General features: G+C 44.8%; 1 protein-coding gene and 2 long non-coding RNA genes across 5 annotated transcripts in view; 1 reads left to right on the forward strand and 2 right to left on the reverse strand.

Annotated features, from left to right (window-relative positions):
- The window catches only part of MKLN1 (muskelin 1), a 329,771-nt gene extending 312,006 nt beyond the window's left edge, over positions 1–17,765 (reverse strand). The window contains exons 1-2 of one of the 2 annotated variants that reach the window (XM_081799639.1): positions 17,627–17,724; positions 913–1,022 (exon numbers count right to left, since the gene is read on the reverse strand). The gene's annotated coding sequence lies outside the window, so the exon portion shown is untranslated. Of the gene's footprint in view, positions 1–912; positions 1,023–17,626 lie in introns of both variants that reach the window. The other variant, XM_081799638.1, reaches the window with a different exon arrangement.
- Positions 17,766–17,872: 107 nt separating this feature from the next.
- Positions 17,873–23,950, forward strand: part of LOC115939381 (uncharacterized) — a 128,780-nt gene continuing 122,702 nt past the window's right edge. The window contains exons 1-2 of one of the 2 annotated variants that reach the window (XR_014138996.1): positions 17,873–18,160; positions 19,062–20,161. This is a non-coding gene — a long non-coding RNA (uncharacterized LOC115939381). The remainder of the gene's footprint in view (positions 18,161–19,061; positions 20,162–23,950) is intronic. The other variant, XR_014138995.1, reaches the window with a different exon arrangement.
- On the reverse strand, positions 18,575–21,746 carry LOC145716376 (uncharacterized). The gene is made up of 2 exons (XR_014139008.1): positions 20,713–21,746; positions 18,575–20,550 (listed from the first exon to the last, which is right to left on the reverse strand). It is a non-coding gene; the product is annotated as an uncharacterized LOC145716376 (long non-coding RNA).

A 23,950-nucleotide genomic window follows, 5' to 3' on the forward strand; every position in this document is an offset into this window, starting at 1 on the left:
ATTCACTTTTGCCGGGTCCTTCCTGATTTCTGAATGCTGGAAATTCCCTTGGGCTTACTTCTCTACAATTACCCATCCAGTCCATTCTTCCTTTTATTTATTTATTTTTAAAAGATTTTATTTTTAAGTCATCTCCACACCCAACATGGGGCTTGAACTCACAACCCCAAGATCAAGAGTCACATGCTCTACCAAGTGAGACCGCCAGGCACCCCCAGTCTGTTGCTTTAAATACCATATATCTAGCCCTGATGTCTTACTTGGAAACTAAAAGGGATTTTTTTTTTTTTCTAGAGATGCTAAAGTTTGGGCTGGGCACTGAAGGAGGAGATGGGTTGGCCAAGGGGAGAGGAGTGGCATTTTCCCAATGGGAATAGGAAGAAAAAGGGTACAGAGTTGTGAAAAGGCAAACTGTGTTCAGAAAAAAGAGGAAAGTCTGGTGTGAGCTGAAAATGACTATGGTGGGTTGTAGTCTTATCAAGAAGAAGCTTGATTTAGGTAAGGAATTTGGACTTTATACTGAAGACAGTAAGTAATTACCAGAGGCTCTTAAATAGGAGAGAGGTGTGATCATTCACATTAAAAAAATAAATAAACCTTAAGTTGGCAAGATGAAGGCTGTGTTAGAATAAGGGGAGACTGGAGCCTAGAAAGCCAATTAGAAGGCCCCTGTAATAGTCTAAGGAAGGGATTAAGGTCTGAATCACCATAGCAGCAGTGGGATGAAAAGCAGTGACAAATCCAAGGGAGATTTAGAAGTTGTATTGAGGACATGGCTATTGATTAGATAGGAGTTTGGGAGCAGGGGAGAGAGGCCACAGCTAAAGTGTAATGACATTAACTAAGCTAAAGGGGGGAAGGAGAGCCCATGTGGTGGGGATGATGAGTAGCATATTAAGTTTGCAATGATACCAGTGGCGAATGAGACAGGTCTGCAGATCAGGAAAGAGGTTTGGACTGAGTGTGTAGGTTCGGAAGGCAGTGTCCAACGGTAGCTAAATCCTCAGAATGGATGGGATATCCTGGGGAGAGAAAACACGGAGAAGCTGAAAGAGAAAGTGTGCAGGCAAGTTGTCATGGGAGGAGGAGCCAGGGGAGAAGGCTGAGGAGGAACAGAAAGGTAGCGTGAGATTGGGTCAGTGGAGGTCTGTAAGTAAAGGGAGAAGAGCCCTTCCAGGAGGAAATGACCAGCAGTTCTCCCTGGGGTAGGATGAGTGAGAGGATTATGTTTGGTGATTAGATCTGATGAGCACATAATCTAGAGAGTTAGAAGTCAGGCTGGAATGGATGCAGTGAAGACTCCTCTTTGAAGTTTGGCTGGGAGGGAAGCAGGGAATGGCTGGGAAAAAGGTGGAGTGGGGCAAGTGTAGGAATTTCTTTTTATGGGAATGGGAGTCTTTATTACAATAGGTTGCCAGCTAGCTTCTGCTCACATGTTACTACCCTACAAGGCAAACTCGTTGAGTTTTTGAGCAGCAATCGAACATTCAAATCAGTTCAACACATATATGCAGACTGCCTGTTATGTCTAAAGCAGTGTGCTTGGCATTTTAGTGCCTAAAAAGATATGCAAGACATGGTCATGTTTTGATTTTTCATTAACTGGCCCAAATCTACCTCCTTCCAGTGACAGCTCCCTGTCCTCTGGAGTCACACACAACATAAGAAGAATTTCTTCCATATAGCTGCCCTTCAGCTAATTGAGGGTGGTTTTCAGCTACCTCCTGGGTCTTCTTATTGAACTTTTGTGAAATAATCCCATCTTTACGTATGTATACTTGCATAGGGGTATGTATATATTTTATTACCAACTGGCTGCTCTCCTCTGGACATCCATTGCTGTCTGTCCTTTTAAAATGTGGCACTCAGAATTAATCTCAATTTTCCTTATCTGGTATAAACAGTGTACAAACCAGTTGGAACATTCTTGCCCCTTTCCAGGATGTGGTTTTTCTGTTAATGCCATCTGAGACTGTAGGAATGTTCTGACAGTCCCACTACTCACTCATGGTACTTCACAGTCAACCCAAGTCCTGAGATCCTTTGCACCTGAAATGTTAATAAAATAGGTCTCCCAATTCTTATTTATACAATTGACTTTTTAAAACCAATTGCAGAAGTTTATTTTTTCCCACTAAATATTGTATTTGTACATTTGGTTTTTATTAGCCAATAGTAAAAAGAGCAAGCCAATAGTAAAAAGAGCAAGGGCTTAGGAGTCAAGCAGATGTAGATTGGAATTCTGGTTTTGCTAGGTAGCTCAGTGACCTTGGTCATGTCATGATCTCTCTGTCTCAACTTATCAGTGAAACAGGGATAATCATAACTACATTGCAAAGTGGTTCTGTGGCTTCGTGGAGGGTAGAACAGTCCAAAATATCATAAGGACTAAATAAATATCGGTTTTTTTGCCTTCTTTCTCTTCCATTTTCTCAGCTTTGTATTCTTAGCAGAAGTATGCCTTTTAAGTTTTAACTCAAGATTAATAAGTCTTCCTTTTAAAAGAAGAAAAATAAATTGAGAATACGAGCCAAGGGTCAGAAGAATACTTTAGTATAACAGTGAAGCATAAGGGCTCTGAAACCAGACTTTCTATGACTTAATTCCAGCTCCACTACTTACTTGTCATCTAATCAGAAGCAAATTCATGAGCCATCCTGAGCCTTGGTTTACTCATCTGTAAAATGGGGATGATAGCAGTGCTTGTGTTTCTGGGTGTTAGAGAAGATGAACTGAGATAATAGATGGAAAGTACTTTTGCATAGAACCTTGCACATATTAAGTAGTAGAGTTATTATTACCACTTAGAAACCTCCAGGCAAATAATGTGTTAAATATTTAAAACTTTGAAATGAAATGACTATGTTATATGGTTTGTGTATGTTAGGGTTTTTGATACATGATGCCAAATTGCTGTATAGAATGCTTGAACCAGTTTCCATGCCCAGTATTGTATGATGGTGCTTATTTCCCTGCATCTTTAGCTATGCAAGATATCATTTTAAAGTTTTTGATAATTTGCTAGGCACAAAGACATCTGGTCTTACCTTGTCTGTGTATCTCTAATTACTAAGATTGGACTGCTTTCATTTTAATTGACCAACTGAATTCCTTTTTTTCTCCCACCTTCTCATGTTCTTTACCCATTCTCTTGAGATGTATTCTTCTTATGTTTGCAAGAGGTCTTTATATATTAAGGACACTACTCTTTGTCATATATATATTTATATATATTTGTTATATATAATTGCAAAAGTTATAGAATCTCTCATTTATCTGTTTATTTTGTTTGTGGTACTGTTTTTATCTACATAAATTATAAAGATTTAAGTGTCAAATCTATAACTGTTTGTCTTTTATAAACCATAAGCCTTTACTTCTTTGCTCATGAGGGCCTTTACCATGTAAAGGTCAAGAAATGCTTGGGGCACCTGGATGGTTCAGTTGGTTAAGCATCTGCCTTCGACTCAGGTCATGATCCCAGGTTCTTGGGATTGAGCCCTGCATCGGGCTCCCTGCTCAGTGGAGAGACTGCTTCTCCCTCTCCCACTGCCCTCCCCCCACCCCGCACTTGCACGCTCTCTCTTGCTCTATCTCAAATAAATAAATAAAATCTTAAAAAAATGCTTACACCACTTTCATCTTTTCAACACATATAACTTCTCTTGTATGGGCCATTTTTCACATTTAACTCTTTAACCCATCTGAAATGTATTCCATTCCTTCTTAGCCATGTTATTCATTCTTTTGAATCAAAAGGAATCTTTGGTTTCAAGAAATAGAAAATTGAACTCAAATTGGTTTAAACAAAAAATATTATTTATTGGCTCCCACAAGTGAAAAGTTCAAAGGCTTTGGGGTCATGTTTTCCGGGTGGCTCGCACAATGTAGAGATTACCTGAAGGTTCCCTTTTCATTTATTTGCTTGAATCCCTGGTGATAGCTCCATTCTAAATAGACTTTCCCTGGGGTGCCTGGGTGGCTCAGTCGTTAAGCGTCTGCCTTCAGCTCAGGTCATGATCCCAGGGTCCTGGAATCGAGCCCTGCATCGGGCTCCCTGCTCCTTGGGAAGCCTGCTTCTCCCTCTCCCACTCCCCCTGCTTGTGTTCCCTCTCTTGCTGTCTCTCTCTCTGTCAAATAAATAAAATCTTAAAAAAATAAAAATACAAATAAATAAATAGACTCTCCCCTTGTGGTCCCAAGATGGCAGCCAAGACCTCCCAGGGTTAAAAGCTCCTGCATTTACCTCCTGAAGCAAATTATCTTTGTTCTGGCATTTCTAGCAAAAGTCCTGACATTCTCTTTCACTGGACTGACTTAGGTCACATGCCCCTACCTGAAGCAGTCACTGGGGCAAAGAAAATGAAATTCATTGGTTATTCATTGATTGGCTTAGTCGGGAACACATGCCCTACCTCTTGGAGATAAAGGTGGAGTCAACTTTCCCAGGACTACATGGGTGTCCCAAAGCAAGTAGCAGCTGGGAAAGGGGGATGCATTTGAGAAGATAAGTAAGGTAAGGACTATATTTTTGAGTATCAAGATTATTGTTTTTAATAGAAAATGAGAAATTCTCTGCCATTTAAAAACTCATGTGTTTTATCACTATTAACATGGTAGAAACTAAGAGTTAAAAATCATGAAAAGACATTGTCCCTTCCCCAGGTGCTAAACTCTTTACATTCAAGCTGCATAGGGACCACCTGGATGCATCATGGTTTCTAAAGGTCTAATCATACATGGTTGGAAAAATTTCCTTCACGGCAGAATGATCTATAGGTTCTATGAAATTCTTCTTTAATATGGTTTCCGTAGACCCAGTGGAAATAGATCACATCCCCAACTGTCCCCTGAATTTATTCTGGTAAAATCACTGTATTTTGGCTGCGTTGTTATCTGGTTATTTATTTGAGCCATTCCTTGTCTTTTTTTCTTTTCTTTTAACTCAGGGTTTTACTTCTATCTTTGCAATGTCTTTTCTTAGTTTGTGAGCGCAGATCTATGTCTTAACCTAAACATCTTCTAAGGTGGACGCTGGAGCACGGGAGCTTTAAGTTGATCACAGCAGTGATTCAGAAGCGGCAAGATGCAGGAGTGCCCACATACTATGAGCAGGTCATAGTTCAAGATGTTCTGCCCAGGGCAAGCCATCATCTGTCAGGCCCCATGAATGGGATTAGTGGTCCTACTAAGCAAAGACACAAAGGAGATGATCTCTCTCTATGTGTAGGTACACAAGAAGGTGGTTATCAGTAAACTAGGGAATGAATGGCCTCTCACCAGACACCGGATCTGCTGGTGCCTTGTTCTTGGACTTCTTAACTTCCAGAACTGTGAGAAATAAATGTTTTTTAAGTCACCCAGTCTATGGTATTTATTATGGCAACTCGAGCTAAGACATCATCCTGTTCCCCTTTTGTGATGTGCCTGTCCAGGGACTTAGCTTCTGTGGGCCAGCAGGTCCCTCTTTCTTCCTTCTTAGAGGTTTTGACCACAGTTTTCTTGTCTGGTCTCAGTCCTATCTCTAATATTTTTGACTCTTCTATTCTTCATTAGTGCTTACCAGCCCTCCTCTGCTCCCCTCCATGGGGCAACACACTTCTGAATGTGGTCTCCAAAGTGCTTTCTGATCTTTCCTACCTTTGGTGACTACTGGCCAGCATTGTCCCTTCCAGGACACAAAGTGGACCCCTCGTCTGCTGAGTGTGATTGATACCAGCAGAGCTAAGTGAATAAAATGCCATTAGAAAAATTCTATTCTAGGGACACTTGCATAGCTCAGTCAATTAAGCATCTGACTCTTGATTTCAGCTCAGGTCATGATCTCAAGGTTGTGGGATTGAGCCCCACATCGGGCTCCCCACCCAGTGGGGAGTCTGCCTGAGATTCTCTCCCTCTCCCTGTACCCTGCCCCCTGCTCACACATGTGCTCTCTCTCTCTCTCCAAGCTAAACAAATATTTAAAAAAAAAATTCTGTTCTAAGACCGATTTATTGTATGATGCACCACCATTTAATTACCTTTTTTAGAACCCTCCCCCAAACACTATCACATTAAACATATATATTGAAGATACATCCTGATTCTGGAAATATTAAAAATGTGAGGGGAAAAAGTTTGTACCTTGTAATCTAGGAAATACTAGAGTGGAATGATTGTGTTTTTTAGCTATTAGTATTAGATGGTCTGCCCCATTCAATGGTGCTACCCTGTCTTCATTATTGTTCTTACTATAAACATAAGCAAAAAACAAACAAAAACCCATTAATTGTCTTCAGTACTTTTTGCAGACCCCAGTTGTCTCTGGACATTAGCCCTCTTGCATTATTTTCACAGGCCTGAGCCCTTCCTTTGAACAAGGCCCTACTTCTGCCTTCTGCACGTGTCCTTTACACGTATGAGTTTATCAGAACACTTCTTAAGCAGCCACATTGATCTTTTTGGGATCCTCCCTTTTCTTCATTGAAATCACGGTTTTATAAAAATTTAAAGATTTTATTTATTTATTTATTTATTTATTTTTTTTTTTTTTTAAAGATTTTATTTATTTATTTGAGAGAGAGAGAATGAGAGACAGAGAGCACGAGAGGGAAGAGGGCAGAGGGAGAAGCAGACCCCCCGCCGAGCAGGGAGCCCGATGCGGGACTCGATCCCGGGACTCCAGGATCATGACCTGAGCCGAAGGCAGTCGCTTAACCGACTGAGCCACCCAGGCGCCCCTATTTATTTATTTATTTATTTATTTAGAGTGAGAGAGAGAGAGGGAGCAGGGGGAGGGGCAGAGGGAGAGAGAGAATCCTGAGCAGACCCCGAGCTGAGTGCAGAGCCCAACACAGGCCTCGATCTCACAACCCATGAGACCATGACTGGAGCTGTAAATAAAGAGTCAGACACTCAACTGACTGAGCCACCGAGGTGCCCTGGTTTTATACAAATTTAAATTTCAAGTCATTGTACTCCTCTTTTGCGTTCTTTCCTAGTTCCTGGCCAGACAGAGCCTCACGTCCATCTTTTCCCTTAACTTGCTCAAGTCTTCTTTGTGTCAGGTTAGCAAGTGCAGAATTGCCTTCTCTGGCTATTACAAGTTCAAGGATGCCATGGTCACTTACCAACACATCCTTCTTAGCTGGTGAGAATTATGCATAGAATAGTACCTCTTCAATAAGCAATTAGTTTAGATTTAAGTCGTTCCAACTTTATTTGATGCTCTTTTCAGCAGAATGAGCTTGTCAGTGGACGCTGAAGTTCTTCATTACCCCTGTATTATGCCCCCGTGCCAACAATTGTGTCATTTGTATTGGGAAAGCATTATTAATGTTGCCATAACAAGATCACAAGGCCGGACAACACACGGCCAGTGGAGAGAGAGCATAAGCCAAGACTGGGGTGAGGAGTACTCCCCGGGGCATGGGCTGTGAATACAGAAGCTGGCTTGGATTAGGGCAGCTCTTCAAGGCTGGTGTCTCTTTCCAAGGTAAAGTTCAAGAAGCTATTAATACTAGGCAGTCCAGCATGAAGGGTGAGGCCAATGTGTACCATAGTTTAAGAAGATTGCCAGCAGGGGTATGGGCAGCAGAATACAGCCCTCTCGGGAAGAGGACTGGTCAGAGATACACTAAACAAATGTCAGAGTCCTGGTAGAGAAGACCAGGGCTCTGGAGGGGGTCCCAAATCCACAGGAAGACTGGGATGTGATGCAGAATGACCAGAAACTGAAGGTGTGGAGATCAAGGTGGAAGCCCAGAATTGGACAAACATAGAAGTGGAGGGCAGAATGGGAGGGACCTACAGGTGTCTGAGGCTCACAGTGGACCAGACTGGAAGGAAGCAAGATGTTGGGGCTGATACTGATGATATACTTTGTCCCCAGTCGGAACGGCGGTTAAGTATCGGGGAGGTCAGGGAGCTAGACCTATAGGGGGAGCTCCGTGGACAATCCAGCAGCTGGTCACTAGGGAAGGCAAAGACAACTGACCCGCTGCTTTACTGTTCACTCCAGTGACAATGTCACTTCTGCTTTTATTTTCACCCAAATCTGCTCTACCAGGCATTAGCCCTCAGGTCTGTGGGTTTCTATTTGTGTTCACAAGTTCTTAACTCACACGGCTCCTCTGCTTTGCCTTTGATTGTGTGCTTCTTTTGAACAAGTTATATAGCTTCCTATTGGCGTAATACAACTATTGCTACCATTTTACTTGCTGATGATTTACCATGTACCAGATACCACACTAGCTGATTTACCTTACACTATCTTATTTAATTCCCACAATGTCCTTGAGGGGTAGGTATTATTGTCCCCATTTTTTTTTTTAAGATTTTATTTATTTATTTGACAGAGAGAGGGAGAGAGACAGCGAGAGAGGGAACACAAGCAGGGGGAGTGGGAGAGGGAGAAGCAGGCTCCCCGCCGAGCAGGGAGCCCGATGCGGGGCTCGATCCCAGGACCCTGGGATCGTGACCTGAGCCAAAGGCAGACGCTTAACGACTGAGCCACTCAGGCGCCCCTTATTGTCCCCATTTTAAAAAGAGGAAACTGAGGCTTATATGGTTTATGCAATCAGCCCAAGGTCACACATCTGGGACACAAAAGAGCTTGGATTTAAACTTAGTTTTGTCTAACGACCTGTGTGTTGCTAAAGTGACTATATTGACTTCATTTATACTGTGATACATCCAGTCCTTATTGACACCTATCAGCCACTTTAGATTTTTCATCTACCTAAGTATCTACCTACTTATCCATCTATCTTCTATCTTCTACTTTTATCTCAAATTCTGTAGCACTCGGTACTGCACTATGTAAGAAGCAGATCATTAATAAGTACTTACTGAGTGAATTAATGCAGTTTAAAAATGTAATTAGAACTACTATGTCCTCCTTGGTTTGGGTATTTATAGTCAAGTAGTAAGAATTCTTCAGTTTGCTTTATAAAAATACTACATTCATGCACATTCGTTCATTACAAGGAGGAGAAGGGGCAAAGTCTGAAATCAATACTGAACTAAGAAGACGTATATTATTCCCAAATAAGTCAGATGTAGGCAAATGTGTTTATATGTTCAAATACATTTGAGTAGTTAAAATAAAGGGGTATACATAAAACAGATTATTTTCTTCGGAAGTCTGAATCTGAAAATCTTTCTCATGACATGATCTTCATACTTGTCTAAATCAGAGGTTGCCAAACTACTGTCCATAAGCCAAATCCAGCACACCCCTTGTTTTTGTATGGCCTGTGAGCTAAGAATGGTCTTCACATTTTTAAGTAGCTGAGTAAGATTTTTTTTAAAAAATGATATTTTGTAACATGTGAAAATTATATGAAATTCAAACCTCAGGATCCATAAATAAAGTTTAATTGACACCCAGCCATGCTCATTCATTTACGTATCATCTACGGTGGCTTTCACACTACAATGGCAGGGTTGAGTAGTTAGGACAGGGTATGGCCCACAAAGCCTAAAATATTTCCCATCTGGCTCTTTACAGAAAAAGTTTGCCAACCCCTGGTCTAACTAAATAATACAGGATGTCATAACATTTTAAATGTTGTTTAAACTACATCTGTTACTTTAGTTTCTAATTCAAGCACACTGGACTGAAAGGTCATGACATCTCTTTGCTTGGTAGAAGGTTTCCATGTTCTCAGGACAAAGTCAAAACCTTTTCTCCTTCGATATTCTCTACATTCTCTCCTGAGAGCAGTAGCACCTTTCTGCGGAAACAGTAACAGACTGAGAAGCTGGTGGTTTCTCTAAGAGGTGATACAGCTCTTCCTGCTGAAAGTCATCTTTCTCTTTGATGGGAAACTGGGGCTGGGCATCCTTGTGAGAGGTTACAGTGTATTACAGAACTGTAGTGGCACCGAAATGGAATGATTCTCCAGACTCCATCAACTGATGCAAGGTGGTATGATGGAGTGAGATAGACGAGGAAAAGCAAATTGCTCTTTTTGTCATCACCCAGGACCTAAATAAAGACAAAAATGACTCAGAATGACCAGATACAGGTGAATATCACTTATCAAAATGTTTTGGGGAGGCACTTAACGTCACAATGGCATGGCACTGTGAGAGCTCAATCAATGTGACGGGTCAAGAGCAAAATCAAGGGAGAAGAACTTCCTTATTTTTCCTGAGATCAAGTTTGGTTTGCAGTAAAGTTCAAGGGAATGTGTTTTATGTATTTATTTTTTGAAACCCAAAGATACATTCTACTATTTTTCTGTATCTCTGCCTCTGTCTCTCTCTCTCTCTGTTTCTTTTTGTCTCTCTTTCCAATTTAACAAAAGCTTATTGATCATTTATTATGGGTGAGGCACAGGACAAGGATTTATGAGAGAGGCAAGTTACAGTGATCTTCCTGGACCTTTTGACAGCATTTAATATGAATTGATCTTCCCTAACATATTCTTCTCTCGGTTTCTTTGGTCCCATAGTCTCCTGGTTTTATTTTTCTGGTTTCTGATTCTTAGTCTCTATTGTCAGCTCTTTCTTTCTATCCGATCTCTAAATGATCAGAATATAGTCCCAGGTCTGCTTTTTTTTTTTTTTAATTTTATCTATTGTCCTTATGCAATCTCCTCCCAAATTTATAAATCCGGTCCAGTCCCAGCAACTCTTCTGAGCTTTAGACCCATATCAGAAGTCTGCAGTAGACATCTCTACTCACACAGAATTTTGATCTTCCCCTACAATTCTCTTACCTTCCCAAGATTCTCCATCTTGGAAACTGACACCTCTGCTCATGCATCAGATCTTGCAAAGACTCTTGAGTCAATCATGACACTACCTCCCTCTCCACAACCCACCATTTCCATTCAATCATCAAGTTCTTTAAAATAACTCTTCACTCTGGTCATTTTTCTTCCTGTGCATGCTACCACTATAGTCCGGGAAACCATCATCTCTCACATGAATCTGAAATAATATATTCCCAACTGGTCTCTCCATATCTGCTCTTGGCCTTGGTCTATTTTATCTTCTCACAGATAATGTCTTTCAGGCAAAAAAAAAAAAAAAAAAAAGGTAAAGTCTTAAAAACCTCACAATGCCAACAAAATAGATGTTGTTCTTCAATTTGATTTTTTTAATTTAATAATGTATCATGAAGATCTTTTCGCACCAGTCTACCTAGAACTACCTCACAATTTTTAACAGTGGCCTACCACTCACTCGTATAATGTACCAAGATTTATTTAACTACCTTTTTAAAAAAAAAGATTTTTATTTATTTATTTATTTGACAGAGAGAGACAACGAGAGAGGGAACACAAGCAGGGGGAGTGGGAGAGGGAGAAGCAGGCTTCCCCCTGAGTAGGGAGCCCGATGCGGGACTTGATCCCAGGACCCTGGGATCATGACCTGAGCTGAAGGCAGATGCTTAACAACTGAGCCACCCAGACGCCCCTATTTAACCACTTCTTGATCGATGAACATTTTAGCTGTTTTCAGTCTTTAACTACTATAATTAATTCTTCAGTGAAGATCCTACAAGAGTTATCCTCCAAGATACGTGTGAGTAAATCTACCGGACAAATACAGAAAAGTGGAATTGTTAGGTCAAAGGCTTTGTACATTCAAAAATTAAAGAAATACTGCCTGGTAGCTCTCCACAGAGGTTGTACCAACTTTTACTCCTACTGACAAGGTAAAAAAGTGCCTGCTTCCCAGACTGGCCAAGTATACTATTAAACTTTTTTATTTGTGTCAACCTGGCAAAAAATACACCTCATTGCAGTTATAATTTGCATACCTCTTGTTAAGGGAAAGGGAGAGCATTTTTATAGATTTTAAAGATTCCTTTATATACTGGACTCTATTTGTTATCCTTTTACTCAATTTTCCAAGGTTTTTGGTATTTTTCTTAATGATTTATAGGAGTGCTTTGATTTCTTCTTAAATAATCTAATTTCCACATTCTTTCAGGTATCCTAGTATTTTTTAAAAGCCACACTTCAGCCAATTTTTTAAAAGCCACACTTCAGCCAATTTTTTTTTTTTTGAGGGAAGGGGGTGAACAGAGAGAGGAGAGAGAGAATCTTAAGCAGGCTCCACGCCCAGCACAGAGCCCGACACGGGGTTTGATCTCAAAACCCCGAGATCATGACCTGAGCAGAAATCAAGAATCAGACGCTTAACCAACTGAGCCACCCAGATGCCCCCAGCCAATATTTTTTCTAATAATAAATAAGCACCAAATGTTAACTCCATTAGGGGAGCCCACATGAAGAGCTCACATGGAGAAGTTATGAATTGATTTGCAGAAGTCCTGACTTCCTAAAAATAGCTTGACAAGACTGTCTTGTATGTATACCTGTATTATTTCATTTAATTTTACTAACAGCCCTTTGAGGCATGTGTTATAAACCACAAAGTGAAGCTCAGAGAATGTGAATGTCCAGGGTCACACAGTTAGTAAGTCATCCACTTCTGGAATCTTAAAAGCATAGTAATCCATCATCACTGGTGGATCATTCCTCAGTGACATGAGGCTCTGATCCTTGATGTCTTTAATTTCTAATAATTATTGATCTTCTCTTTTTCCTTCTATAAACATCCAATGAATATTTTTAAGTGTCTATGATATGCCAGGAATCCTCATGGGCTTTACATTTCAAAGGGGTTGTCAGCCATAAGCAAAATAAACCCCAAGTAGTAATAAAGTTTTGCTTTCTTTTGCTTTATTTACCTACTATCAGGGTAGTCAGGAAGGGCCTCATTGAGGAGGTGACATTTAAACAGATGGGAATGACCAAAAGAGTGTTCCACGAAAAGGAAATATGTGAGCTGAGAACTTTAAAATAAGAGCAAACCCGTTGTGCTTGAGGAGTAGAAAAAAAAGCCATTGTGATTGAAGTCAGAGGAGAGCAGTGGGAGATGAGATTGAAGAGGTGGTCTGGGATGGCCTGTAAGGCTTCACAGGCCAGCAAAGGAGTCTGGACTCTATTCCAACTACAATCAGAAGACATGGAAGGATTCTAAGAAGAGAAGCAATATGATGTGATTTATGTCACTTTAGCTGTGAAGAATAGGGAAAAGAGTAGAAGCAGGAAAACCAATTAGAACGTTATTACAGGAGACCAGAAGATGATATTTGTATTAGGTGGTGGCAGTGGAGATGGAAAGAGATAGATTTTGGAAATATTCTGGAGGTAAAGTTGACCCAAATTCTTCATGAATTGGACATGAGAACTGAGGAAAAGCGAAGAACCATGAGTATCTACATGCTTTTTGGCTTGAGGAACTGGTGTGCAGTGATGACATTTATTTGAAGGGGAAGGCTGCAGGAATGAAGAATTGCATATTACTGTATTATTTCCTTATGCAGCCTTCACCTCACAGACCATGATTTTACTCTTTTCCCAATACCGTTATTTTCCTTCCCTACTTGCCCTGTCATCCTTCTTATCTAAAACAACTACTTCTACTTCCTCTACTCCCTTCCACTCCTTAATCCAATGTAATCTGCTCCTATCCCCCTTATCCCAGTAAACTCCTTCTTGCCAAACACAATGACCTCCTTGTCCTGAAATCCAAGTCCTCATTTTCTTGATCTTTCTCTAGCATTTAATACTGTTGACATTTCCTCCCTTGACTTCTCTGAAATGACTTGTTTCTGGTCCTCCTAATCTCTACGGATAGTCTTCCCCTATAGCGTTTTGTCCTCACTTTTTTTTTTTTTTTTTGCCTCACCTTTTAAATGCTGGCATTTGAATAGGTTCCAGAGTAGGTCCTCTTCTCCTTTTACTCTATACCTTTTCTCTTGGGGATTCCATCTACTTCCATGAGCTATCACTTATTCTGATGTCCTCAGCGTAGATCTCTCTCGAGTTCTAGACTGTCCCGTTCGATTACATATAGACAGCTTCACTTTGATATCCTCATGGACATTTCAAACTCAACACTTAAAATCAAACTACTTACCTTCCCTCCTCAACCTACTGTTCTTCTTGAAGTCCTCATCTTAGCAAATGGTACCATGATCCTCCTATTGACCTAAGTCATAAGTCTCCTATTCCTTAATCTTGCAGATACAATCAATAATAAAATTCAGTTGAGTCTGTCTTTAATATTTCCTGAATCCTTTCCTTTTCTCCATTTCCATTCTTGCTGTCTATATTTAAATATCCATCAGTTTTTTCCTATAATACTAAAACAACCTCCTAACTAGTCTCCCTGCTCATAGTGTTAATCACCCTAATAAATTCTCCAAACTGGAGTGAACTTCTTTCTAAAATGGACTTTTGATCACCTCACTATGCTCCTTAAAATTCATCGATGGCCTTAGGATAAGTTGAAACCTCTTAGGAAGGCATGCAAGACCTTTCCCAATATAAGACCTTGTTGATCTCTCTTGGTATGTCCTTTAGAACTTTTGCCACATAATCATACAATGCATTAACTGAGAATCTACCACTTGCTGGGCACTGTTAATCACCTTCAACTATCTGGCCACAACTTTTACCAGGACATTACACATACTACTTCTTTGTCTGGAATACATTTCTCTTTAACTTGCCCAGTTGTCTGGATTACTTCTACATATCCTTCCAGACTCATTTCCAAACTCATCTTCTCTGGTGAGGGACCCTAACTAAACTCAGTCAGGGTTAGGTACCCCTCTAATAAGCTCCCTGTTGATAGAATCTCACCGTTGTGTGATCAACCGTGTACTCATCTGTCCCCTCGTTATCCTATAAGGTCCTTTCAAGCAGGCTGTCCTATTCATTTTTGTATTCCCAGTGCCCAGCACAGTGCCTGGCACATAGTGGGCACTCAGTAACAAATGAATAAAGGGGCAGAGTTGGGTTTCACAGTCAGCTCCTTTCTCTGTGGCACAAATCTCACATTTCCTCATGATACTTCTTAACATCTTCAACCTGTAACATTTGGAAATCTGTGCTACATGTATTTTTGCCTACCACTAACTAAAATATAGACAAATAGATTATGGGGCGCCTGGGTGGCTCAGTCATTAAGCGTCTGCCTCTGGCTCAGGTCATGATCCCAGGGTGGGATCGAGCCCCGCATCGGGCTCCCTGCTCAGCGGGAAGCCTGCTTCTCCCTCTCCCAGTCCTCCTGCTTGTGTCTCTCTCTGTCAAATAAATAAATAAAATCTTTAAAAGAAAAAGATTATTAGCTTCATGAGCAATTGATTATTTATTTCTTGTAGAGCTCTTCCTCATCACTCCATGGTTTTGTTCATCAAAGTACTTGGGTTAACTAAATCTAAAGTGACTGAAAGATCGTTCCATACACTTTTTATAGTCTTTCTAACTCTTATCCTGTTGCTTCTACAACACCATCAGGGAAGCAGAGAGTAAGTACATTGGGAATAAGGTTGATTTTATTGATTGTCTGGCAACTGGCACTAAAAAATGATGTATCAACAGCAAATCACTTCCCATTATCATTTCCCCCAAGGTCTCTATGGATAGGCATTCAAGTTTCAGTGTTAAAATTTAACATTGCAAAATCCAGCTAAAATTGAAATTTTTATGTAGTGACTTCAATGTGATCACAGAACTTTATAAATGGAAGGAGCCTTGGAGATCTTTAGTCCAGCACTTTCATTAAGCTTCTCTGAGGAAACTGGCGAGGAGACCTATAATGGCTTGCCCAAGGTCATCCAGTCTAGAGGACAAGTAGGAACAAATTTCCTGTCTTTCAGTCCACTGATCTTTCCTCCTTGCACCCTTTTATTTTCTGTCTAAACAAATTATCTACATCAGAACCCACCTAACATTTTACGTAGTGCTTATTTTTATGATATTGCCTTTGTGGTATTCTTGTCATAAAAAGAAAGGACCTTAAAAAAGAAAGCAAGGCTGTCTTGTCCAGGCAGAATTGGTAAAAGAGACAATTAGTACGTAAAGTAATGGGTTCCTATTTGTGAGTAGCCCTGTAATCACGCTCTGCTCTCTGAGTACCCCAATGCTAACCCAAGCTTATTTCTGCTCCCGGGGCCTGGATTCCATTCAATTCCGTGCCTTATTTAGTCTAAATGATTTCCCCAGCTTCAATGTGTATTTTTTGGGCTTCATTTTAGAAATATCATACTTAAATCTACTCTCTACTTGAGTTTGTTTTAGTTCTAACGGTGAGGAATGAGGATTCTGGGTAAAAGAAATAAAGATGATGGATTTTTCTAGGCTTTACATTTTAAGAATGGCTTTCTCAAATGGCAACTGGCAGTCTAATTTATTCCTCAAATGATGACGTTTTCCATGGGAATCAGACTTTAATTGGGATAATTTGTTTTCACGGAAAGCAGAGATTTCTTTCCAAGAGGATCAGTTTGATAATGTTTTACCAGCTAGTGCACAGAGACCAAATATAAAACAGTTCTGAGAAACAGGAAGTGAACCTGACTGGTCTAGTCTGCGTGTCCCTGGCAGTGACGCAAATACAGAAATCAAATTAGGAAAACAAGATATGTGGGTGTGAGGCAATCGATAACAATCCAGGATGCTACAAAGCAAGGAAGAACGCCTTTAACCAAATGCCACTCATTTTAATAACACCCTGAGAAGTTTGATTTCCACTGAACATGCTAGTGGTTAGGGAGCAGGATGAGCTTGAGTTCCCTAGCAACAGCATGTGTTTTTGAGACCGTCATTAGCCTTTCAGTTAATCCCGCCAACCCCTTACTTCTAAATGTATGACTGACATTTAAAAAAGAAAGAAAGAAAGAAAGAAAGAAAGAAAGAAAGAAAGAAAGAAATGATATTTCAGAAAGTGCTTTGAAATTTCCAGGAGCAAAATGGGAATGAACTAAAAAAAAAAAAAAAAAAGTTGTCCTGAGAATTGTTCTCAGGTAAAAGAAGTCATGTTCATATGTGTCCAACCTGTCCCACATTCACTGCTCTCAGTTCTCTGTTTCTGAATCCCCTGTGGGTAAAGGGCAATGGAGAGGAAATCGTTGAGAGTTTAAGGCAGTCCCCTCCTGCAACATCCATCACAGTCTGAAAGTGGGGTGAATAGTGGGGTGGGTAGTTTGTGTGGGGCAGAGACTGGGGGGTGGGTAAGATGGGAGGGACTATAACACACAGGTTTCTTTCCCCTTTATGCAGAATAAATTATCCTGGTTGAAAGAGCTTAAGGAAGGAGGGTGGCGAGGGGGAATGAAGCTATTTTTCCTATTGATTGTTTAATTGCACCAGAGGCTGTTCGTCGGAGGCCACTGGCCAAGAGCATTATTTTGGTGGCTAAAGTGAGGTTGGGCAGGTTTCCATCCCCCTCCTTAGTTTTAAACAAGACAACCCATAAAGCGCAGCCGGGCTATAGGAATATGGTGTCTGCTGACTTTTGCTACTCAGCTGTACCCTAAAGCGCCAAGCCTGATGGGACGATGGTTCTCAAACCCGAATCATTGCTCTAGCTCTGTCCTGGGTTCGGGATGCACAACTCTTCTTTGTAGCCTGGGTCAACGGCGGGGCGTTATTAGAATGGTAATTATTGCTGCGTTTGGCTGGTCATCCCTATTATGGCCTGGGTCTCTTTCGACTAGACACTGGGCTCCTTCAGTTTGGCCGGGTGACTCCTAGTTCTCCCCGCCTCCCCACCTAACCACCCCCCCTGCGCGCTCCCTTCCCAAGGCGACCACCTGCGCCGCCCCACTTACCATCTGCCCCGCGGGGAGGGCCCCTCGCGGTAGCGGTGCCCTCCCTGCTCCCGGGCGGCTCTGGGGGAGCTCGGTGTTTGCCTCCAGCCCTTCGCTACCGGAGAGATCAGGTTCCTCCCCTCCTCCCCCTCCAGCTCCGGCCGCCGCCGCCGCCGCCGCCTCCTTCTTGCATGACACAGCAGAACCGCAGCTGCTGCAGCGAGTCCCAACCATCCGCCCAGGAAGCGTCGCAACCGGGACTCGGGAGGGGCGCAGGGGGGCGAGGCAGGGGCCACCGCCGAGGGGGATTCTTGCCCCCACTCTGCACCGCACACTTGTTTCCCAGCCCAGGGGCTCGGGAACAAAATCGGGCTAAAGCCGACCAGGCCGAGCCGTTGAGGAATGCTGGGGTTTGGCGTCAGAAGGGATGGGACCCGAGAGAAGGGTGCGAAGGAGACCCCAGTAGGGGTAGGACGTTGCAGGTAAAGAAGGGAAAGAAGAGGCCGAGAAGTCAAGGGCCAGACTGTGAAGGAGAATAAAGGAGGTCAAAGAGAGGTAAGGAGGGAGAGTTGCTGAGAAGGGAGACGGAGCTGGGAAGGGAGGGGGGTGGGGGGAGCTGCAGGGCAAGGAGGACTGGGAGGGAGTACTGGGGGAGGCCTGAGCTAAGTACCCAGGCAGCATGGGGGCTGAATTGGGAGGCAAGGGCACAAAAAAGGAAAGGGATGGAAGAATGAGGCATTAGATAGGAAGGTAAAAATTGGGGGCATTAGAAGGGATGTAGTGGAGATCATTCATCATGGCTGATGAGGTAAACTGATGAGGCGGAAAGAGATACAGTCGAGGCAAAGCCAAAGGAAAGGATGATCTTCCATCCCACCCTTTAGTTTCCTGAGAAGTTTTTCATAATTCCGCCAGTACACACAGGGAGCTTTCCTTATAAATGGAAAAGCATGAACTAAAGCATAGAAATAGCTGCGTTGCTTAGCTTTATAGCATAAAATCTCCATGGTGCACAAAAACTTTAAGGCAGATTTGGGATTTAAGGCATAAGCACTTATAGGGGTTGTGATTCAGTAATACTGAGGGCACTCAAAACTGGTGTTATAGCTTCCACACAACACTGAACTTGAATAAGTCAGAGTGTTTGCTAAGTGTTTCAGTTAAATGCACTGGAAATGATGACAAAATTATTGGCTAAAACTATCCTAAAAATGCACCTGCTCTTCTTCTTTCTCTCTATACTCACACTTACACACATAGATACATATACATCATTTCTAGTGTCTAGCATGTACAGTATGATTAAGGAAAACATGTGTTTTTGTGATTATTTTATTTCCCACCAAAACGCACGCTACGCATTTTACAGCAAACCAGCTGCTTCTCACCATTTGAAAGAATGTGGTCAGAAAAGTAATGCAAAAACTGCCACTTTGGTTTTGTCTGTACCTTCCAGGTCATATCTTCGTACCTCACTTCCTGACACAAACAAGTTTTTACTGTTGTCAGCAACAAAGCCCTAATATAGCTGCGGAAGAGAAAAACTGCATTGCATTTAGCCTCCTGCAAGCATCATCAACAGTTACCGGAGGAATGTAATTCCAGAAAGCTTTAAAGCTGGTGGTGATGGTAATTATGTATCAAATGCCTGGTTCTATTTCTGTTATTATTGTTTTGTCATTTCTGTTCTACCCAAGAGCCGGCTGAACTCGCAGAGAGAAATCCGGTTTTTCTTTTTGACTTTGTAAAAATTCATCAGCCCCGGTAGAAAACTTGCTCTTGGGGAAAATAAAGTAGGAGCCACGAAATGTCATTTTAGCAGAGCGTGGGTTTTGCGACTGTGGGAAAGGATTTAAGGACGCGCCTTCTGTTCGGTTTCCTATGTAACGAGCAAAGGCTACACGCACGCACAGACGCCACAGCTCCCGGATGCTGTGGCTCCCTTATCTGGGCTTCTGCAGGCTCCAGAAGCCCCTTCGGGATGCTGCGAGGGGCTCCCGGTGGGTGGTGGCAGGAACGCTGCGGCCGCCGCCGCCACTCCAGCCGCTGCCGCTGTTGTTGCTGCTGCAGTCACGTGGGAGCCCCTTTAAGTTTCCATAGAGAGGCCTCTCCGGTGTCACATGATGGACATGATATAATGAAACAACATTGTGGAGAGGAAAGCATTAGGGGAGCCCACGGCTACAAAAACAAGTGAGTGAGAAGAGGTGGGAGGAAGAGAAACTACGCCACCTCCCCTGCAGCCAAGCCGCACGCAGCAGCCTGCGAGAAGTGGGCGACGCCGGGGCGGGGGGGGGGGGAGGTGGGCAGGGAGACGGGGTCCTCAGCCCCGGCCCGGGGACCCAGCCGCCCACCGCGGAGAGAACAACTTTTAGCCGGCAGCCTCGGCCACCACCGCACCTGTCTCCGGAGCCTCCATCGCTCCTCGTGACGATCAAAGGGAAATTCTAGAAGAATATGCTCTACAAATATACGTGCGCATCATTTTCCTCCTTGCGTCTCGCTCTAGAAGGAAAGAGAAAGGGATTCAAGCGGCAGCGTGCATTCCGCCCCAAGGTAAGTTCTGGAGGGTGGGGAGAGCCGGCCCAGCAGGACTTTGGGGTGGGAATTTTGTTCTCCGTTGAGCCCTGTCGAGATGAACGAGGCGTCCCCTCGCTGCTGGCGAGGCGGATGGGTCGGATGGTCCAGCAGAAACATTTCCACTGTGGACTCTGTTATTTCCTCTTTCGCACGCCCGGCGGACCCACCCTCGGACTCCCCGGGGCCCCGGGCCTCCCCCCGGAAGGGGCCGCAGGTCACGGCCGGGATGTTCGGAAGCCGGGCGAGGGAAGGTAGGGGTTGTGGCGTTGGCCGGGAATGCCGAGGCGATTTCGCCATGTTTGTGTTGCTAAGAGCACTTTTTCCCCTTTGAGGTGGCTTCATGCCACATGGTTCCTCCGGAGCTGCTGCCGGGTTGAGAGAGAGAGAGAGAGAGTGTGTGTGTGTGTGTGTTTTCAATGTCCGCATTCCAGCTAATGTTGCGCAGATAAAATTCAAACTTGAGGTAAACAGAAGAGGAGGAGGGGGGGGGGAGGGAGGGGGAGACTGTTTCCATTTCGAGATCCCACCTCTTCACTCCGCCGAGACCAACATCCCGAATCCGGAGAGCACTCGCCGGTTTCTCCCACCTACCCCACCTTTGCTGTCCACGAGAAAGCAGGCGGCGGCGGCGGCGGGGGGGGGGGGGAGGTGGCGCGGGGGGTACTCGCGGAGGACGCGGCGTCTGGGTTCTGAAAGGGAAAAACACCCCTGGCACTCAGGCCTTTGGCTACCTCCTTTTCGCCGGGAGGGACGGAGGATGCCTCGGATTGCTCTGGGGCTGGGGAACAGGAGGACAGCGCTCTCGGGAGGGGCGAGGGGGTGCCTGTCCTCCTCAGTCCCTCTTACTTTAGGGGACCGGACTGTCGCGCTCCCACCCCACCCCAGGCGCAGGTTCCTGAAGGCGGGCTGGGTGGGTCTCCAGGTTTCCAGAGGGCTGGTTGCGTAGCAGGTGTGTGGTGGGCATTTCTATTTCTTAAGTCTTGCATTTGGTGGGACGACGTGGATGGGCAGAGCTGCGTCTTAATTTTTTTTTTTTTTTTTGCAAATTAGGGAGAAAAATCAAGACGTTACACCCCACTCCTCCCGTTTTAAATACTGATTCAGCTCGGAGCTAGGCTGAAGGGTGAGTGGGGATGTTTAAGGGTGAGGGTAAGCTTCGTCATGTGGAAAACTAGGCATCTGACAGCTCGTGGCCACCCCCCCCCCCCCCGGCCCCAGACGGAATGCGGGCTGGGTGGTCCGACAGGGGTGGCGTCCCACGGGGTGGGAGCCGGCGCCGGGTCCCTTAGTGCGCGAGGGTCCGCAGCCCTTGGCGGCGGGGACTGCCTGGCCGGGAGGCGGCGGCCACGTGAGGGTGGTCTGCGGAAGCGCTGGAGCCGAGAGATGGGGGTGAGGTGCGTAGCACAGTCGTGCCGGGGGCGGACACGAAACACCCGTGGGCGGCGAGCCGGGGAGAAGCGGAGACTCGCGCGGGCCCGACCCCGGAGCCGTGGCGACGGTTTTATTCCGAGCGGCGGCCGGAGCCGGGCGCCTTCTCCGCTGGGCCGGCGTCCCGGGCGCGGGTGGGTGCGCACTTCACGGCGCTCTCCTGGGAAACCGTTTCCGGGCGGGGTCCCTGGCCCCGAGCTACGGCTGTAAACAGGGTGGTGCCCTCTGCCCTCCCGCCCCCGGCCTGCCGGGGCGCGCGGCCGGCGGCGCCCGGAGCGGCGGAGGCGCGGCCGCGGCTCTGGGCAGTGGCGGCGGGGGCGCGCCCGCTCCCCGCCGCCCCCGCGCGTTCCCGCCGCCCGGCCGGCCGGCCTGCTCTGTTTTTGTTTTGATGGAGCCCGCGTGCGGCTGGCGCGTGTCGAGTCACGTGCCGTGGGCGGGAGGGGGCTGGGGCGCGGGAGGCGAGGGCGCGGTGACGCACGCGTCCGGAGGGCCTGGCGCCCGCGGGGGCGAGGGGCGAGGGGGCGTGTGCCCCAGGCAGAGCTCGGTCGTGCTGGGTGTCGGGGCCGCATCTGGTGGGGTTCGTGGGAGTTGATGCTGGGTGAGCCGTGTTCGGACGTGGGTGTGAATCCCACAGCACTTCGAGTTCGTCGTCACAGCATCTAGGCGAGCCTCGTCCAACCCGGCAGAAGCGGCCCGGCCTGCGCGGATTCGGTGGAGCAAGACCTTACAGGCGTATTTCTGTGGGCACATATGTGTGTGGTTCTTAATCCTGGCTGTCCATCATGTGACACCGGAGAGGCCTCGCTATGGAAACTTAAAGGGGCTCCCACGTGACACGTATGTGGTTCTTAATCCTGGCTGCAAATTATAAACAACTTGAGAGTCATAGAAAGAACTCCGTTGCCTGGCTCAGCGCCAGACCAGTTGAACCCAAATCCAAATAGGGCCTGGACATAGAGTATTTAGGAAAAAAAATCTCCCTCTGTATTTTTGACGCACAGTGAGGGGCGAGAACTTACAGAGGTAGCCAGCTTGATGGAATCGATGGTTGTGAAACCATCCCTCGTTAGGGATGAACTAGTAAAAATAGCAGACGTAGTTAACACGCACTGATCTGTCACTAGAAGGGTCACTGTGTGTCGGCATGGTGGCTACGCAGATAGGGATACTTGATGAAATATTGGCATCTCAATTTTACAGTGGGGAAATTGAAATTCGGGAGGAAAAGTAAAAGTTGGTCAGTGACGATCTGTGACCAGTACCCAGGGAGGCTGCCTTCAGACCTCCTGCTTCGGACTGTGGCACATGCTGCACTGGAATTATGACTTTACCAAAGGGCCACATATTTGTGCAAATAGGAATCCTTCTCAGTTTGCCTACCAGCCTGTGAGTTTACCTGCGTGTATTTATGCATGTACTTTTACTTGCAAAGTTTTGCTTGTATTGAAGGGAGGAGAATCACTTGGTGAATTCGTTAAGGCCTGTAGGCTACTAACGTTTACATGAAGTTTATTGTGGGGCGAGGGGGATCCCGGTACTGTGAAGAGAACAGATGCTATGCAAGTTTTTTGTTTTGTTTTTGTTTTGAGACCTGAGTATAGGGGTAAAGTGAAGTGCCCAGAAGTTGCAGGCATCTTCCGAAGATTTACATGAGCAGCCACAGAAGTCTTTCAGGTTCCTACTAATGATTGTTGTCTAGTGTTGTTAGCTGTGTAGCAGGCAGAGGCTATTACCAAGTTTTAGGGATTGGTTTTCACGTAGCTTGCAGTTTGGGTGAGGAAAGTTTACAGACCCACGGAGGCGAGCCTGACACAGACGTGAGTGCTGTAGGTCTGGCATGGAAATCTTCTCCCTCCTCTGTCATCCCCATCTTTCTTAATCGGGCATTGCCACTTTTGTCGAGCATTGCCTAACCACTTGGGGTTCCTTTGCACAGCTCTGCCTACGTGGTTCCTCTGCTTCTTGAGTTTCTTCTTAGGAAATTTCCCTTGGTTTCCCCTCAGCAAACACTTAAATACCCTCCCTGTGTCACCGCTATGTTTTGTACTTACTTGCGTCACTGCATTTATTACAACATGTCATGTCGTTTTGTTCACACGTTGGTTGGACACTCTTAGTAAATTCAGCTTGTCAAAGGTGGGAGGGGTGATTGTTTACCTGTATATTACTGGAACCCAGTAGGCACTTAAGTTTGCTGCATCGGTCTGAATTGAATTCGTGTTGTGTTATATGTGGTGTTCGCCTGTGTCACCCGCCTTCATTCTTTACTGTCTTCACCTCTGCTCCTAGCTTTTAGGCTCGAAGCACACATCCTTGGACAGAGAATACAGCCACATT

Source organism: Leptonychotes weddellii, chromosome 12 (assembly GCF_054177405.1).
Source record: "Leptonychotes weddellii isolate Sample4059 chromosome 12, ASM5417740v2, whole genome shotgun sequence".
Lineage (NCBI taxonomy): Eukaryota > Metazoa > Chordata > Mammalia > Carnivora > Phocidae > Leptonychotes > Leptonychotes weddellii.